We start from the raw sequence: 8,797 nt of genomic DNA, 5'->3' as shown, positions 1-8,797 counted from the left end.
TTGCTTGGAATACATTTTTCCATCCCTTTACTTTCAGTCTGTGTAGATCTTTTGTTCTAAGGTGGGTCTCTTGTAGACAGCATATATGTGGGTCATTCTTTCTAATCCATTCAGCTACCCTATGTCTTTTAATTGGAGCGTTTAATCCATTTACATTTAAGGTTATTACCGATAAGTACTTATTCATTGTCATTTTTCCCCTTTGTACTCGTGTTCTTCCCTGTCTCTCTCTGTTTCTTTATCTTCTTAGAACAGACCTTTTAGCATCTCTTGCATTACTGGTTTGGTGGAGATGTATTCTTTTAGCCTTCTTTTGTCTTGGAAGCTCCTTATTTCACCCTCCATTTTGAATGAGAGCTTTGCTGGGTATAGTATTCTAGGTTGTAGGCCTTTGTTTTTCATTGCTTGGAATACTTTTTGCCATTCCCTTCTGGCTTGTAGTGTTTCTGCTGAGAAATCTGATGATAGCCTTATTGGAGTACCCTTGTATGTTATTAGTTGTTTTTCTCTTGCTGCTTTTAGGATCCTCTCTTTGTCTTTGAATGTTGCCATTTTAATTATGATGTGTCTTGAGGTGGGCCTGTTGGGGTTCATCTTCATTGGGACCCTCTGTGCTTCCTGGACTTGCATGACTCTTTCTCTCCTCATGTTAGGAAAGTTTTCTGTCATTAGTTTTTCAAAGAGGTTTTCTATCCCTTGCTCTTCTTCTTCTCCTTCTGGAATTCCTATGATACGGATATTATTACGTTTCATGTTGTCCTGCAGCTGTCTTAGAACCTCTTCAGTCTTGTTCAGTCTTTTTTCATTTTGTTGCATTGTCTGGGAGTTTTTGTGTAGGTTGTCCTCCAGCTCGCTGATCCGATCTTCTGCTTCCTCTAGCCTGCTTTTTATTCCTTCTACTGTGTTCTTCAATTCAGAGATCGTATTTTTCATTTCCTCCTGGCTCTTATTGATAGCTTCTATGTCCTTTTTCATGCTCACGTAATTTTCTGTGAGTTCCTTGTAGTTTTTCTGGAGTTCTTTGTAGTTTCCGCTGAGCTCATTCAGCTTCTCCATAATCCATGTTTTGAATTCCATATCTGATAGTTCGCTCCCCTCTATTTCATTTAGCACTCTTTCTGGGGATTCTACCTTTCCTTTTGATGGGAGGTTGTTTCTCTGTCTCCCCATTTTTTTGACTCCTATTGTTTGTTGGTGCTTCTTGGAATGATCTGCACTTCCTGGATCTGCCTCTGGTGGCGTCAGATCATGTACCAGTCTGGCCCTAGGCAGCCTGTTGGAGACTTCCAGGGATCTACTGCTGTTGTCTGTCTTCTTTGATTGTTAATCTATTCAATCTGTGATTAGCTGTCAGGCTTAAGGACTGTGGGTGTGGCAGCTTAATTCCTGTAGGCAGGGCTTTTGCTTCCCCTCAGGCTGATGCCACTTGGAGGGGAATGGTCTACCCGCAGTACTGGGGATGAGTCAGCACTGGGACCCAGTCAGTTGCTTCCCCAGTTCTCCCCTCAAAGCCACCGTGCCAAATTCTCCCCAAGTGTCTCCAGTCCTCTCTGCCTTCCCTCTGCTTGAGCCCAGGGCAAGTGGTGGCCAAAATATTTTCGTATGTGAGCCACTTAAGAGCTCTTTTTCTCCTGCTGTTTCTCTCCGGCTAGCAAGAAAGCCTGTGGCTTTTCGCTTTTCACAGCTGATACTATTTTACTTTCCACTCTGTCGCTGTAGGCTGGGAAGCCCAGCTGGGGGTTTAGACCCTGCCCTTCTCAGGGGGAATCCCCGGCTGCTGAGCTGTTTCTCAGTCCCTTCAGCAGCCACCCGTGTGAGCCCAGCCAGCCCTTCCGCGTCTCCGCACTCCCTACCGGTCACGTTGTGATGTAGCGGCCTTTTCTGTCTCTCCGTGGTTATAAGACTTCTTTCCAGCTAGTGTTCCGTTGGTTATTCCAGATGATTTCTCCAAAATTAAGTTGTAAATCCAGACTGGTCCTGGGAGGAGGTTAGTGTAGCTTCCACTTACTCCTCCGCCATCTTACCACCAGTCTCCTTTTGTGTTCTCTTTTTATGAAACGCATATCCATATTCTCTTTTCCCATTTCCACCTGAGCTGCCTGCATAATTATACAAATGAGACAATAGATTTGTTGTTAATAACATGGATTCTATTTACTGAAATTGTAATAAGCTATTATAATACTTAAATGTACGAATTAATATATTGATATGTGCTAGGTAAATAAAATCAATGAACAACTAAATGACAGGCTCTAATACCTCAATTTTATATTATTTCTCATGTTAAACCTTATTAATGTTTTCAGAATTTCTATATTTGCTGGAATCTAGAAATACAGGTAGTTTATAAAATATGAAATACTTGTAATTCTATCATATTACATATCAGGTCCAGATTGTAGGTCAGCACCAGGGATTCTATCATAATAGACAATTAAGTGTTAATGAGGATTTTCAAGAGAGAAACTCAAATACCTGGCAATGAGATAATCTTAAAAATACCTTTCAACTCTGAACTATTCCAATGAAAAAATTTCAGTTAGAAATCATCTTATTTCCATTACTTTATTTCATTTTTCATTTTTGTTTACTAAGAACTTGGTCTCTGCAGTTACATTGTATAAGGTATACAGCATAAATTATTTTGAAGATCAAAAAGTCTTTAATATGCTTTATCAAAAAATCAAGAATGATCATTTTTTGTTTTTCTCTTTTCTTATAGGATTCAGTTCACAACTATTTATTTATCATTTAAATGTATTCAACTGAAAAAAAAAGCATTACTGCTGAATATAAGAACCATCAAAGTTAAAGATGGGGTGATTTTTTAGTGTCTGCTAACATCAGATTTAGATTAATCTACCTTGGAAGACACACTATTTGTCAAAGGCTTGTTTAGCATGGAAAATCCTCTATGGCCAAGATTAGTCAAGTTCAGTCATTCTTGTTTCATGTGTTAAACATGGGCAGAGGGAAGGAGAAAGTCTTCAATATTCCAATCACATTCCTCTTATTTTAATGACAGTTTTATCGCTTCTAACAAAATATGATTTTTACAGATATTTATACATTAATTTATATTAAATTCATTTTCTGTGCTTAAGACATCTTAAGAGTGTGTATGTGTGCACATGTACTTTAGTGGGGGTAAGAATGTTCAGATTTTCTCTTATTATTTAAATAGCTTGTGAATTTCCACCCTTTCCATTCAGGAACTCCAATTGATGAAACCATTTCCCACTGCCTTGCCAAGCCAAAGTTTACATTGCCCTAACCTTTTCCCTAAAATCCATGGTGTATATACTCTTTTATTGCTGCTCACACACGCAAAAAAATGCAGTTACCATTTATTCTTTTTTTCCAACTTACTTGTCTATATAGTTAATTTAATTGCATATTTATGTCATGACTATACAGTATGCATTTGGTAAAAAAATTTTAAATTGGTAACAAAGGATGCACCAGAATTTCTCTCTTGCCTGCAAACTTAGTTTTGTTGATGACAGAGAAAATTATTTTGTCATACATTGATGTAAAAAATGTGTGTATTCACATATGCATATTTTCAAGATAAATTCCAATAATTTGAACAGTTAGAACAAAAGTTTGACTATTATAGTGATCAGAGAGGAGTGGGGAGGGGAAGAAAGCAGGAAAGAAAGGGAAGGATCTAGTTTAGGAACTAGTATAAATGACCCATGGTCATAGACAACAGGGTGGAGGTTGACTGTGGGAGAACAGCAGAGGTAGGCAGGGTAGAGGAGAGCAGTGGGGGGGGAAATGGGACAACTGTGATAGAACAATAAATTTTTTTTAAGTTTGTTATATATATGGATACAATAAGCTTTGGATTGTTTTCATTATCACCCATATTAAATATATATTTAATATGTTTTATTGATTATGCAGCTACATCTGTCCCAATTTCTTTTCCCTTTGTTCCCCTCTATCCAGTGACCCCCTCCTCCAGCCCCCCCAACTTTGTCCATGCCCATTGGTTTATGTACATATTGATATATTTTTGGAAGAAATTATAATGGTATGTGTAACCTTGAAAAGCACCAAAAAAAAAAAAAAATGACGGATGGATAGAAATTATAGTCCTCAAAAGACAAGTAATAAGGAAAGTGTAGTAAGATGTTAGTTATAGAATCTAGATGGTGGGAATATGGTCGTTCATAGTAAAGTTATTTAAACTTTCTGTGTTGGTAATGTTTTGTAGTAAAATGTTAGAAAAATAAAGCAAAGCTGCATTCTAAAAAAATAAAGAGATTTATTTGAAATTCACAGTATTGACAATATTTTTATATGCATATTTTTAATATGCTTCACTGATTATGCTGTTACAGTTGTCCCAATTTCTTTTCCCTTTGTTCTCCTCCACCTAGTGACTCCTCTCCTTGCAGTTGCACCCCCCCCTTAGTCCATGCCCATTGGTTGTGCATATAGTTCTTCTCAATATCTTCCTGTCTACCCCACTCCCTCCTACTATGCTTCTTAAGTCCTATACCATCTTCCTATCTTTCCCCCTTCCCCCTCCCTGCTGACCTCCCACATAATGTTCCCCATAACTAAATTCTTTTCCCACTCTCATTGCCTACTTAGTTTGCTTTTGTTTCAGTTTCCTAGCTTCTGCTCTTGGTTGTTGTTATACAGTTTTCATTTTAATGTTCATAGCTTTGATCTTCTTTCTCCTAAACAAGTCCCTTTAACATTTCATATAACAGCGGTTTGGATCTGATTAACTCCTTCAGTTTTACTTTGCCTTGAAGCACTTTCTCTGCCCTTCTATTCTGAATGACAGCTTCGCTGGATAGAGTAATTGGCAGTTGTAGGTTTTTGCTTTTCGTTACTTTGAATATTTCTTGCCAGTTCCTTCTTGCCTGCAGAGTTTCTTTAGAGAGATCACCTGATAGTCTTACTGGGACCCGTTTGTACACAATTCTCTCCTCTCTTTCTGCTTTTAAGATTCTCTCTTTTTCCTTAATTTTTGACATTTTGCTTATAATGTGTCTTGGTATGGTTCTCCCTGCCTTCAGTTTTTTGGAACTCTCTGTGCTTCCTAGACCTGTAAGCTTATTTTCTTCTCCAAGTTAGGGAAGTTCTGCTTCATTTATTTTTTCACATAATTTTTCAATTTCTAGTTCTTCTTCTTCACCTTCTGGCAACCCTATGATTCGGATGTTGGCCTGTTTATAGTTGTTCCATAGGTTTTGGAGCCTCTCCTTATTTTCCTCACTTTTCGTTTCCTCTTTCTGCACTGGTTGACTGTTTGTTCCTTTTCTATGTTCCGATTTGTTGATTTGATCCCTGGTTTTCCTTCCCTCACCACTAGTTTCGAATGTGTTTTCATTCATTGCAGCAGGACTAGCCTTCATTCCTTCCTTGTCTTGTTTAAGATCTGCTGTTAGGTCAGTAAGCATTTGTATAACCAAACCTCTGAACTGTGCCTCAGAAAGATTTCCTCTCTGCTGCTTTGTTAGATTAGATATTTGCTGTCTGGTCAGCTGCATGATTGGGATCTCTATCATGATCTGTGTCATCTTGAGTTTTGTGTTTACCTTTGCTTCCTGGGTGAGGCTGTCACACCTCCTATGCTATTGGGGGCGGAGCCCTGGGCACTCATCAAAGCTGGGAGACCCTTCTCACTACATTGTGGTATTTGCGTGGGGCAGGGTCCAAGTTGGATTCCTGCTGTTCACTCTCTGCTGAGAGACCTGGAGCCTCCTCCTCTGTCCCCACACCCTCTGGCCCTCACAGTCTGAGGCAATGGAGGTCTGACTTCTCTGACATTGGAATCACGGGCTGACAGGTTTGGTCTGCAGTCGGGGGTGCTCCCCAGGCACTTCTTGCCTCCCCTTAAATACAGGTGTCTGTGCTTACCGCCATCCTGCCGCCATTGCTGCAGCTGCTGCCACCAGCAAAGCTTGACCTCTCTTCCCCAGCTTTGGCCCTCCTACCCATCTGGACGAGCACCACTTCTTTATAACTGCATACGTTGGACTTCCATGCAACTATTTTCTGGAAGTTCTGGTTATTTCTCGTTTTGTGGTAATTGTATTTCTTCTTAGTTGAGGAGGGAGATGGAGCATGTCCGTCTAGGCCTCCATCTTGGCTGGAAGTTGTCTCCTCACCTTGCCAGGCTATTGTGTTTGTTTACCTCTGTGTGGGTCTGTGGATGTCCTAGGACCATAGGGGCCATTTAAACAAGCAGACTCTGCTGAGAGACAAGCAGTTTCTGCCTTTGCCCCAACCCCCACTGGTTTGCACGGTCAGAAGCAGTGAGGCTTGATTTTCCCCAGTGCTGTGACTGTCACCAGTATGGTCTGGTGAGGAGCTGGGAACGCAACACCAGGCGTCCCTCCTGACTTTTTAAAATGTATAGTGCTTTTCATTGGCCTTCCAGTGCTGCTGCTGCTGCCACCACCACACCGCATCCTCTCTGCCCTAGCTCTGTCCCTCCTACCTGTCTGGAGAAGTATTTCTTCTTTATATCTTTGTTTGTTGGACTTCCATGCAACTTGATTTTCTGGAACTTCTGGCTGTCTCTAGTTTAGAGGTAATTGTATTCCTTCTTAGTTTGGAGGGAAATGCAGCATGCCTGTCTACTCCTCCATCTTGGCCGGAAGTCCCAATACCCATATTCTATATTAACAGTGTTTGTCAATCAGACAAGTAAATTTACTAGTCTTGTGAGTTTAATTTACATTTTCAAATTATGATTATGATTAGGTCTCTTTTATGTGTTCATAAGTTATTCTTATTTTCTTGTGAACTGCTTGTTCATATTATTCTCTCATTATTTAATTTGTGTGTTGATTTGTCTTATTACTTACTTAAAAAGTCTTTATACAGCAAGGGAATCAGCTATTTTTATATTATATTAATTTTCCCTAGTTTGTCATTTGTATTTTCATTTTATGTATGTATGTATTTACTTTAATATTTCCATGTAATAACTTTTGGATCCCTTGTAGCCAATATTTTTTCTTCTTCATTTTCTGGATTTTGGTTCTTTGAAAAGGCTTTCTAAAACAAACAAACAAAAAAAGTATGATTTATAATGAGTTTAATATAGTTTTTATATACATACAAAACTAAATTTTAATATTATTTTTTTTAATCCAAGCATCGCTTAAATAATAGAGGTTATTTTCATCCTAAACTATATATTTTACTTTGTTCATTTTTGTATTTCTAGTTATTTTGTTTCATTAAATTTTTATCAGAAAACATGTCTCTGTGTTGGACTTTGGCCTAATATATGGTCACATTATAATCCAAAACCACTCGAAAAGTGTTCCTATTTGATTTTAGGATAAGAAATATATCACCAGTAAAAATTATTACTACCATTGAGGTTTTGCCTACTTTTCCTTCAATTTCATTTAGCTATTTAAATTATTAACCTCAAGTCCAAGTTACTTGTTTTCCAAATTTCTGTGTTCTGCACTGTGCATGAACAGAGATCTGGGGGTTCATAATCAAGCACTGTAGGTCACAGTGTGTGTCGGTTCATGTGTGTACATGTCTGTGTGTGTTGATTTAGCATGCAGGTCTCTTTAGCCTACCATAGACACCAGTAGCAAATCTGATTACCACCAACTATCTATGCATTTGTTTACCACAAAGATATTCTGTTTCTTGAAAAGTTGTCATGTCCAGCAGTTCATGCTTCAACCAAACAGTGTCAGCAACTCAAGTAGTAAGCAGTGAGGTGGTTTTTACTGTCTTCAAGAACCCCAGCTTTGGAAAAGTTTTCACTCAGTAAAATTAAATATGCCCTCTCACCCAAAACACTCTTAATCTGGTCCAAATGCCACTGTCTAAAATAGTCTTGCTTCAGTTTGTGGTTTAGTCAGTGAACAGTTTTCTAGTTATTCTGGTCATGAAGTTGCTATTGGTTCATTCTTTTATTGTTTCAAAGACTAGCAAGAGAAATGGCTTTCTTTGTCTCTATCTTTAACTGAAAAAATTAAATGCCCTTGTTCTTCTTCTGAGTTTGAGGTAATGTCATATACTTATTTATTTCCAGTCCATTTTCATTAATTTGCATACACATGTTTTAGTTTAGGTTTGTTTGTTTGTTTGTTTGTTTGTTTTCTGGCTCAGCTTCTAGAAAAACAGAGATGCTCTTCACATTCTATATTTATACCAAAATTAAATATGTTCACAATCCTAACTTTGAAAGCATAGTGCATATTATTTCTTTATAAAGAAAAATATTAATCAAAATATAAGACTTAGTGTTTGGACATCTCAAGTAGGAGATGAATATATGAAGGTTGAAAGAAAAAGTTTACTTGTTTAGACCCAAAGGACAGGGACCTCAAGAGCCTTACATATTTACTATGTAACTATTGTTTGCCATGAAAACATGTTCTAGGAAAGAGAGGGAGTAACATTTTAAGATTCCTCAGTGTGAAACCCCCAGGTTATTATATGATAGGGATATGTTCATAGATATATATTATTTTTGTGTAACCTGGTCATTTGATGAGATGAGTATGGTTTAACTAGGCCCATTTAGAGTCTTGAGATTTCTAAAACAGGTGAGATTTTGGTAAAGTGAGTTATTTTCTTAGGTTTCTAGGAAATAGAGTAAAATCATCATTCATAAAGACCATCCTTAATTTGGCCTAAACCTTGTGGGAACTTTCTTGGCTGCCTGACGCATCATTAGTCAGGACATCTGTGCCATATGGGAAATGGGTGCCTTTGCTGCCAGGGATTAATAATGTAGGATTCAAAATGGCAATTCAAGCATCCTTTCACCTCCATAAGCTTTTGAAAA

The sequence above is a fragment of the Furipterus horrens genome, unplaced genomic scaffold, assembly GCF_987537825.1.
Source record: "Furipterus horrens unplaced genomic scaffold, mFurHor1.1.pri manual_scaffold_6, whole genome shotgun sequence".
NCBI lineage: Eukaryota > Metazoa > Chordata > Mammalia > Chiroptera > Furipteridae > Furipterus > Furipterus horrens.
This window is presented reverse-complemented; position numbering follows the sequence as displayed.